We start from the raw sequence: 10,008 nt of genomic DNA, 5'->3' as shown, positions 1-10,008 counted from the left end.
GGCTGCCCCCGCTCCAAAATAACAATAATACACAAATAGTTCTGCTATTGAATAGGTTTGGGTAATCCTTTGTACTTTTAGTATTTCACCATCTGCCATGTCTAAAAAGAAGTACATGTAGCCAGGAGCAGTGTGAAAGACAGGCAGGCGAGGGATCATGACCCCTGCTTTTGACCTTGATGCTGAGAACTCCCGTCTCAAAAGAGATCTGGGGCTGCAAACCCGTCCCCAGCCCAGCCCTTCGGGGCCAGACAATTGGCAGGGCAGATTCCTCTCTGTAAAAATGAGAAACTGTTGTGGGGGGCTTAAGGGGAGGAGGGAATGAACACCAGAGAACAACAACTGCATTTCAAATAACCTAACTTATTCCTCTCAGCCCTCCTATCAGCATTTCCCTTCTCTCATTTCCATACTGAAGGCAGATATAAAGCTGTGAAAGATGTTCAAGATGTGGCACCCATTTGGAAACCTCCCAGGCAGTTGTACTGACATGTTTTTAAAGACTGCCTGTAGGTCTTTCGTCTGGATTAGCTGCACATTCTTCCCTTGGCTCCTTTTCTGTACTGAAGAGCTCCCTCACTTTTATCCATTGCAGGACAAAGTTCCCCTTAAATCCCCACCTTAGAACTCGCTAATTTACACAATAGAAGAGACTTGCTTACCACCACTTTGCATCTGTATTTACACACGAGGGGCACCTGGATCCAAGTGAAGTTCCTTTTGGGGATTGACTTTCCTTTGCAAATCAGGAGTACATTCCAGAGCTTCACTCACTTTAAGTTCACACCAAATATGCAAGTTCAGCTAGCTCGTTCATGAGAGTAAGGCAAGCAAGAGCTGGCCTCCTACTTGACCTCACATATGAGCAAGGTCTGTCTTTTCTTTTTTATAGGTTTTTCTTCAGTGCTAGAAGTAAGCAGAAGTTTCTACTTTGAAAGGAAGGACTGGTGGATACAACACACTGATCTTGCTGTCCTGGTCTTCTCTTTCATTAGGTTGTTTTTTCATAATTGTAGAGGAAAATAACATAGATGGGGGAAAAAATCAGGAAGGTCTATGACACATAAAGATGAGGTGTTCATGTTTTGCAAATTGTTTCTTCTCCTGTTTGCTCATAGATAATGGAGTTTTTGACATCGAGCCACAGAAAAACAGAAAAAAAATGTTGCCTGCCTTGGCCAACCTATTGAAAGAAATAATCTCTTTCCAGTTTGTTTCCATTCCCCTCATTAATCCTTCTTTCCTGCCCAGCTTAACTCTCCCATCCTGTTATCTTCTCTTCGTGGTGTTTCACCCAAGACAAGGCTGATCCTACCATAACAAATTCCTCTGAGACCTGGCAAAAGAGAACATGACAAGAATCTGCAGGCAGATAGAAACCTGAATGGCTGGCCTTAAGCTATATTGATATTTCTGTAGTGATATATACAGAGACTGCAGTAAAAACCTAGACCTTTGGCTCACTAGGGCCAGTTACCTGTTTTCAGATGTGGCTGCTAATTAGTCTTTCAAAGGAAGATGAAAAGTCCCTGTATTACACTGAGCTCTGGTGTATTGCTATAAAGAGGAATTTTTCCTTGACCTTACAAATCAGCAAGATATGTCATGTTTACTCTGATATTCTGGTATCCAAATACCTACAAATATTATCAATCAACATCAAATAACCAAGTCCTACTCAAAATCCAGGGTAACAAATACGTGAATGAGACTATGAAATTGGGTTGTTGGTCATCATAGGTTGTCCTTTTGAAATGTTGTTTTCCCTTCATCATGGAAAGGTTGACATAAATGATCTGATTGTCTCTGACCTAGCAAAGGGAAATGAAATAAGAACAGCTGGGTAGGTCAAGAAGGAGATGAGTCATGTTACATTCAACTCATCAGGAAGGGCCAGAAATCTAGACTACAGGAATTAGGACAGCTGAGAGGGAGTAAAGCAATTGCAAGTGTATTAGACTTTTATCCAAATCCCTTCAAATGGCCTTTGGTTCTCGCAAAGTCAGCAGAAAACTGGCAATATATTGCTGGAGATGCTTGACAAAAGTGGAAAAGAAATTGCTTTTAACACAATGTTCAGTGGAAAATGTCAGTGTTTCATTTGAAAATATGGGCTGCTGTCCTAAAACCTGGAAGGTTTTAGCAGAGAAATTGTTGCAGCAAAATACAAATTAATTTAGGTGAAATCAACAATCTATCAGAAATGTTAGAAGATTTCTTAACCTGACTCAATGTAGACTTTTTGGATTTCTTATCACTGAAATATATTGTACAGTCCTAAATCAATACCCTGAAATACTGGCAAGCACCACCAACAACACATATGCTTTCATTTTACTATTAGTGGCATTAATGTTAGAAAGAGCAAACTGTGCTCTTTTATATGTATCTGATTACTTCCATTTACAAATACGGATTTGCTTTAATAGTCTTCTAAAACAGGACACACCCTGCACACTTTTCCCCCTGTAAATCATGCCTAAACTCCTTCTGGCCAAAACTGACTGCAGAATGTCTCCTGATCATTTCCACTATTTCTGCTTCTCATCCACTCTGTTGATTCCACAGTGTCCAGAGGTTATGAATGTCCCAGTGATGTCTCAAACCAAAACCAAGCCACTGTGGATGAGTCAAAAAAGCTGAGTACACAAGACCACAGATAATGCTCTAAATTCAACTATGCAGCAAGGCAGCAAAATAACTGAAAACTTTTTTTAGGTCAATGAAGATCAGGTAAAATTGGAGGCAAGCAAAGGCAGGCAAACAGTTTTTGGATTAAGCACACGGGTTTTTTGCTCTATGATTTTGCCTCAGGTTCATTTTGAAGTTTATAAGTTTTTATTTTTTTAATTATAGCTCCAGTGTTTGAGGTTTTATTGGAATTTGGGGGGTTCTTTTTTCTTTTTCCTGGCTAAAAAGAATATCAAAATAGTATAAATGCTCAGACAAACTGGCAGGAAATATTTTCTGAAACCAAGAGGAACAAAGATGAAGATGAAAGTAGCAGCAATTCACATTGTCCTAACTAGTCACTCCAGCACTGAGGGTAACTGTTTTTTTCACGAGGAACAAGAAGGAATGCAAATCCTCTGAAGGACCAAGGACTAGCACTGTGTTGCCCAGCACACAAACTCCTACTAGGTCAGTGCTGAATAGCTGCATGGAGGGATGCACTCAGGTACCCCGCAGCATCAAGAGAGCAGCGAGTGCTTCAGAGAGCGACTGTTGTGGAGTCTCCATCCTCGGAGGCACTCCAGTCTCAGCCAGGGATGACCCTGAGCAACCTGATCTGCCTTTGAAGTTGCATTTGGCTTTGAAGTTGGCTGTGCTGTGAGTGGGCGTGTGACCAGGTGACACTGAGAGGTCCCTGCCACTCTAAGATGTTCTGTGATTCTCTCTGAAGCTGCTCAAATTAGCTCCCTGTCCAGCCAGAGTGACACGAAGCCAGGCAGTGACAATGCTTTAGCACAGAACCCGTAGCCAGCAGCACGAGCAATGTCTCTCTTTCCAAGGGTGAAGACAAGATGTGAGAGTTGCTAAAGTAATGAAGATCTAATGACATAAACAAGGCAGTTGTTTGGAAGGTGAGATAGCATCTCTTTATTAATCCAGCTGATAACGGTGGGAAAACAAAGATAAGGTTGGGGGAATGTAAGACTTTTTCAGGTCTGCTTTTTTTCATGTCAGGTCATCTTCGGTTGATCTTGTAAATAATCATAATTATTTTAGTGCTAAACTATGGAGAGATGGGGACTCCATGTATATAATTGCTTCAGAAAATGAAGAATGTGAGATTAGGCTTTAAAATTGCATTAAGGAGATGTACAGACTGACAAAAAAGGAAATTTGAGTTTGTTTTGAAATAAAATACAATGTAAAAGGAAATTCTGCAAGTTGGATTTTTAATTTACCTTCAAAAGTAATTTTAACTTTCATTTCCCTGGGAGACTCCGGTTTGCACAGACTACAAAACTACAGTTCAGTTCACTGGAAATGGTGGTGTCTCGGGAAGAGAATCTCTTGTCTGGGACAGCAGAGGACATTTCAAGTCAGAACTAAGAACATCTTTGCTATCAGTGATGGCCTTCAAAGAGCTCCCGAGAGATGCACTTGCCTCATGTCAACCCTGTGAGTCACTCTTTTACAAAAGGAATAAAAGTACCCAGATTATATATACTTAATGAAAGAAGACAGGCTTTAAATCTTGTTTTGTTAAAGAGGTCTTATTTCCTCAGTTGTTCAACATGAAGACATCTCCCCAGTGCTGTGTGGCAGCTGTGTGTATCCTGAATTCAGAGGGCTGTCTGACCCAGTCAGGGCAGGTTTGCAGTTCAGACAGATCCAAACCTCCCATAGTTTTGCCCTTAGATTACCCTCTAGATTATTTGTGAAAAAGTCCCTGCCATTCAGCAGCAGAATAAATTATTTGTTTAGATCTTGAGGAGAACCCCAAAGCTTTCTTTCCTCTTGTTCCATGCAGCTCAGCACCTCTCTTTTACTGCTCTCATTCTGTGTGGATCAGCTGAAGGTGAGGTTATCCCAACAGGTTCCTGTGGGGCCTTTTGAGCCTTGTTTCCAAGTGTTGGTATTTTTAAGGAATCCAAGGTTATATGAGGGGTGGGCTACCTATGTCCAAAATAAGGCAGGCATTCTGAGAGAAGTTGGGATGTGCTGGTTGGAGAAGGCACAAAGGACCCACATCCAAAGCCCAGCGGATCAATGGAAGGATGTGCAATGCCCTAATCTGATGAAGCATGAGACACTCAGAAACTGAAGGCTTTGATACCTGAGCCCTGTAGCAAAGATTCCCTGGATGCCATGAAGGTGAATTGAGGTTAGCAGGGAGCAGATAAATACAGGAGGGTGCAGACTTCCATACACCTGATGAGGGAGCACAGTTTGCTTTCATCTCAGCGGGGCCCTGTGTTTTCTAAACACTTCAGATGCTGCGTTCTTGTTTTGGTTTGGTTTTCGTTATTAAAAACGCAGCAAATGAAACCCCCAGAGAAGAAGCTGGAGGGAGGGCTGCTCCTGCATTTTCACCTCTAGGTGGATTGCTTGACCCTGCCCACAGTCCCACCTCGAGTGAGTAACAAAAACATAAATCCCTGTGGGACATGGGAAGATACAGGTTTTACGTACCAGCAGAGTGTGCCTTAGGAAAAGGTATGAAATAATTGCCAAGGAATTTCAGCGTTTATGTGCAGCTCCAAAGTAATCATCTTCTGTTTATTGCCTGGGTAAAACCCTTTATTTCTTGGGTGCTGCATATTTGAGTTCCTACCTATCACAGACAAAACAGGCATTTTGTTCTTGCAGTTGCTCTCTGCATACTCAGAAGTGCCCTGTGCTCTCTCAGATTTTCCCTTCTTTTCTCTTTATTGCCATAATTTCCTTCACTGAAGAACTATAGCAACATACTTTTTGCACAGGAAACAATGACATATACCAGGGCTACCCTGAACATCCTGTTATATGTATGCAATGCTCCCTAAGCTTATTCTTTCACTAAGAATACTTCCAATTTTCAGACCAAAATGGCTTGAAAACTCATTAGTTTACACAAAGCTGTCCTGTCTTATCAGGCCTGACATTTCTCTGAGTATAAGGCTATGAAATCCATTCTCAGTGAATTATGTCTGCAGGGTATCAAAGGCCCTGTAGGGAGGGAAGACAGTTCCCTATAACTCTCAACTCACAATTTAGGCAGTGACACCAGTGCCAGGTGTCCTACCTGAGGAGAGCAGAGTCAGCAGCACAAACCACCCTGTTCCCTGTGTACATCTACTACATGCACCAGCTTCAGCACATTTCCTGCAAAGAAACAGCTGATGGAGAACACCTTTTTAACCCTTCCAAATCTTTAGGAACATGGTCTCTTCAGTATGGGATGAGAAGCAGCATCTTAACTGCCATGTGATTTGTGCCTAGCTTGTGACTATCAGTCCTTGGGTGCCAAGGCAAGGAACACCCAGGCTAGGAAGATTGTTCATGTCCTAGACACAGACACCCTCAGTCCTGGCAATGGCAAATTAAATGAGTTAAGGGCATTACAGACAGAGAATCTGTTCCTGGGTGGTGCCAAAGCTGACTTGAATAAGGTTCAACACAAAACACCATCGACTGGAGAGATTTACTTGAGCAACAAACCCTGGTATTTCTTATCACAAGCAAGTTGTGTCCCAGACAGTGCTTTAAAAAAAAAAAACAGATCCATCTGATTTTTTAAAGCAGTGTGGCCAGTGCCTCCTGCACAGCCAGTATAGTCCATCCCCACACAGGTTTGTGGCCACTATTGGCATGACTCAAGCTGTCCAAGAAGTTTGCTGATTAATCTCTGCATGCCAGCTAATGAGAAGCCACTTGGGTGCAGGTGATGGGTGCATTTGCTCAGCCCACAGCACTCAGGATGACTTGGATCACCCTTTCAGCAGTGTGCTATGTTGGAAACCCCATAAAATGCTGGCAAATACAACTGTGCACTGTGTGAATGTTACAGCCACCAAATTTGTTGTGGGTCCCTGTGACTAACCAGAGCTTTAAGATTTTAGTAGGGATTTAATTTTGTAGTATCTTTTGAGGGTATGTGGGAAAGGCATCCTTCCTATAATTCCTTAGACCATGTGGGGAGCTGAGACCCATGTCAGTATTAATCCCAGGTAGTCATTCTACAGGATTTTGCTAGAAGAAGGTACAAAGATTTCATACTTTAGCACTGTAGGGCCAAGGAGAGCTGACCTAAATGTCCAATCTTGACTCACTGATTCTAAAGATGAGCTGGGGTCTGCTGAATGGCACCATCTCTTCTCTGGTTATACCCCAGGAGTCTGGCATGGATGACATGGCATCCCCTGTCTGCCCTTGCCCTCATCCTTCTCCTCCATCCTCTGCCTTCCCAGCCCAGTGCTTGCTGCCTCAGCTGGCAGTCCCAGGAGCTGGGGCACAGCCTCAGCTTCGTGGCTGCACTCCTGGACATGCTCCTGTTTTTGCGGGGCTGCAAAAGGCTGCTGTACTGAATTACTGTCTCTTCCAGTCTCATTCTCCGGCCGTGCTGCTTCCAAAGCACAAAGAAAGGTTTGTTAACACAGCAGCAGCTACTGTGATTTTAAAAAATCACACCTTTTGCCTTGTGCTGGGAAATCTGTGGGCGTTGGGGCGAGGTGTATATACTCATGCACTCACAGTGTGTTATAGAGGTTCTGCATATCTACATATATATGGATCTGTATCAACTTACACATATGTGTACATGCACAGGTTAAGCCTTATCTGTACAACAGGCTAATATGCCCCCTTTTTTTTTTGAAAAACAAACATTTATTGCTGACTTGTCAGGCATATTCCTTTGTGTTGTTTTTTTAACTTGGCCAGTTCTTAGAGTACAATAGTACATTGGCCATCTGTGCAGAGGAGAAGAGGGGTTTAATGAATAGACAAAGCAGGGAATGATTGACTGATTGGGACTCTTTCCCAGTCTCATTCATACCAGCCATACAATGGAATCACTCCCCATTTACACCGCCAGAAGTGAAAGGAGAATCACGTCTGTTTTGAGTTCATTCCTCAGAAGCTCAGAGCATCCTCCTGGGCAAAAGACTTTAAAGCACGTGCTGCTGAAGCCAGGCTATCTGGTTTATTCAGAACATGCCCCAGCCTTTTAAATGTGCTAGTAAAAGTAGCTTCTCCTCGGCCCCTCTGATGGTGTCATGCAGCAGACGTGGCCTTTGTATAGGGCTAGGACAGTTTGTGTCCGGACAAACTTGTTTATGCAACCCAGTATGCCCCTTCCTTTTTTTGTCCCCATGTATAATGACAAAGTTCTAGGCATGTGGGCAGATCACTTACTTTCCCCTTTTGTCAGAGTACAAATTTACAACAGCCTGTTTGCATACCGTGCGCTGGATTTTAATCAAGTTCACTGTAAGGAGAGATAATAAAAATGAGAACCATGATTACTTCACAGTTGATTTCATTTGAATAAAGAACTGCTCAATGACAGATGGTTTCTAGAGCTGCTCTATATGTGAGCTGCCATGATGTTGAATAGTAAGGAGAACAAGAAAGTATGCTGCTGTGGTCTTTGGGTCCTTACTTTGTCTTATCTATATTCATGTTTTATTCAGAGAGGAAATTAGACTCCACACCATTTTTTATTCAGAAGAGAAGGTTGGAAAGGAATAATACACAGTATGCAAACCTGCCAGCTTCTCTAGGATCAGGTCCACATCTCTCTACTCTGCCAGTACAGCTTGAACAGTATTCTCCACCAGCAAAATGCCTTACTGTGAATGTAGCTCCTATCAGGGGAACTGTGTTTTTGGCAGTGTGACTTGTTTCACCTTCACCCCCAGCCGAGGGGCACATGTGTTATACCAGAACAGTAAAGCAAGGGGTTTTGTTTGTAAAAACCTTCCTGAGGAAGGGGTGTCTCTATGCACTGTCTGATGTGGCTACTGCAGCACAGACAAGCTGGAGTCTGTGTCCACTGGCTTTGAATTTGGCTGTTTCTGTGGGTTACTTTTGCCATATCTAGTGCAGTATTGCACAAAACCGCTGAGGACTTTGTTCTCAGAGTTTTACTCCGTGGCAGAAATGCTCCTCTGGCATATATTGAGGGAGCATATATAACCTGTCCAAAACAAAGATTCTTGGTGAGGCATCCTTGTCTGAATGAGTGGTCTTTCATCATCAACTTACAGCAATTTTAATCTCTCACTCATTGCATGCTTACCTGATCTCACCTGCATTATTCTGAGCTGCAATGGAAAATCATTGACTTGACGAACTAAAATGTTAAGATTGCTTTGCATTTGGAACAAGTTTTCCAGAAAAGGCAAAAATCTACACTTTTCCAGTGAATAGCTAGGAATGTCAAAATTTATCAGGAGTAGGAATAGCTTTTCTTAGACCACCTACTGTGCTTGGAAGGGTTAGGCAAGTTTTTAAGGACACCACTGAATGTCAGAAAGTTCCAATCTTCAAAAACAGGTAGAGGTTGAAAAGTGTTGCTTTGAAATCTGTTAATAGAGCAGGAAGAGATATCACTTGAGATGAAAGGTAGCTGGTGCCTGTGGCTTGCTGGTGTCAGGAGGGACTGCTACTAAAAGTGGAGTCCTGAAGAGCATTAGCCTGTGTGGTTCAGAGGGAAAGAGACAGGTAATTTATCACCTCAGGAACACAGAGGTATTTGCTGAGAATAGTTATTGAGGGATTAGAACATGCCATAAAACCACTGTCTTTATTGCATCCACAAATTTTGCATCCAATAATGATTAAAGCCAGGAGGTGAATATTTCAGCTCCTCAGGCCTCATTAATGGGAGTCTTTCCAGTGGCTTTTAAATGCTTTGAGTTGTGCTCACGTAGAGCACATTCATCTTGTGAGCTTTTGGACTAAACTTTTTTGGCTGTTGAGTCATGGGTTCAGCTAGTGACCACCTGTGACTCTTGAGATCACTGTGATTATTAGCTTAGGCAAATGCACTTGTCTTCCATTCCTCCTTCCTGTCTCCATTTATCCTACCAGGGTATTCACCTGTTGTGTACTGTCTAAATCCTTGATTAGGAGGTCTCTGGGTCAGGGCTTGTCTTTGTTTCCTTTGTTAGATCTCTTCTATATTAATCCCTTTCACATTGGCAGTATATGAAAGGTGGATTCCTCACAAATTCTTATTAAGTACCCAATTAATAAGAGCAAGAGCATGTTAAGAGCACAGCACAAAGACAATGCTCCATTCAGATGCTGCATGAAATCTTGATGCTGATACTGTCACTTGAGTGAAATCTGTCTAAGACTGGAAAGAATCCCAGGAAAAGCACTAGGAAAATATTATTAACAGAGCTGGATATATTTTATTTATTTATTTGGAATTTGGTGTGTGTGTGTGTATGTGTGTGTATAATAAAATGAAAATAACAACTGCTTTCTTTGTTTTTCACTATTTACCATCCACATAGATCTTAGAAATTCAGACACAAAATGATCCTGGGTAAAAAAAAGAAAAATTGG

The sequence above is a fragment of the Molothrus ater genome, chromosome 6, assembly GCF_012460135.2.
Source record: "Molothrus ater isolate BHLD 08-10-18 breed brown headed cowbird chromosome 6, BPBGC_Mater_1.1, whole genome shotgun sequence".
Taxonomy (NCBI): domain Eukaryota; kingdom Metazoa; phylum Chordata; class Aves; order Passeriformes; family Icteridae; genus Molothrus; species Molothrus ater.
This window is presented reverse-complemented; position numbering follows the sequence as displayed.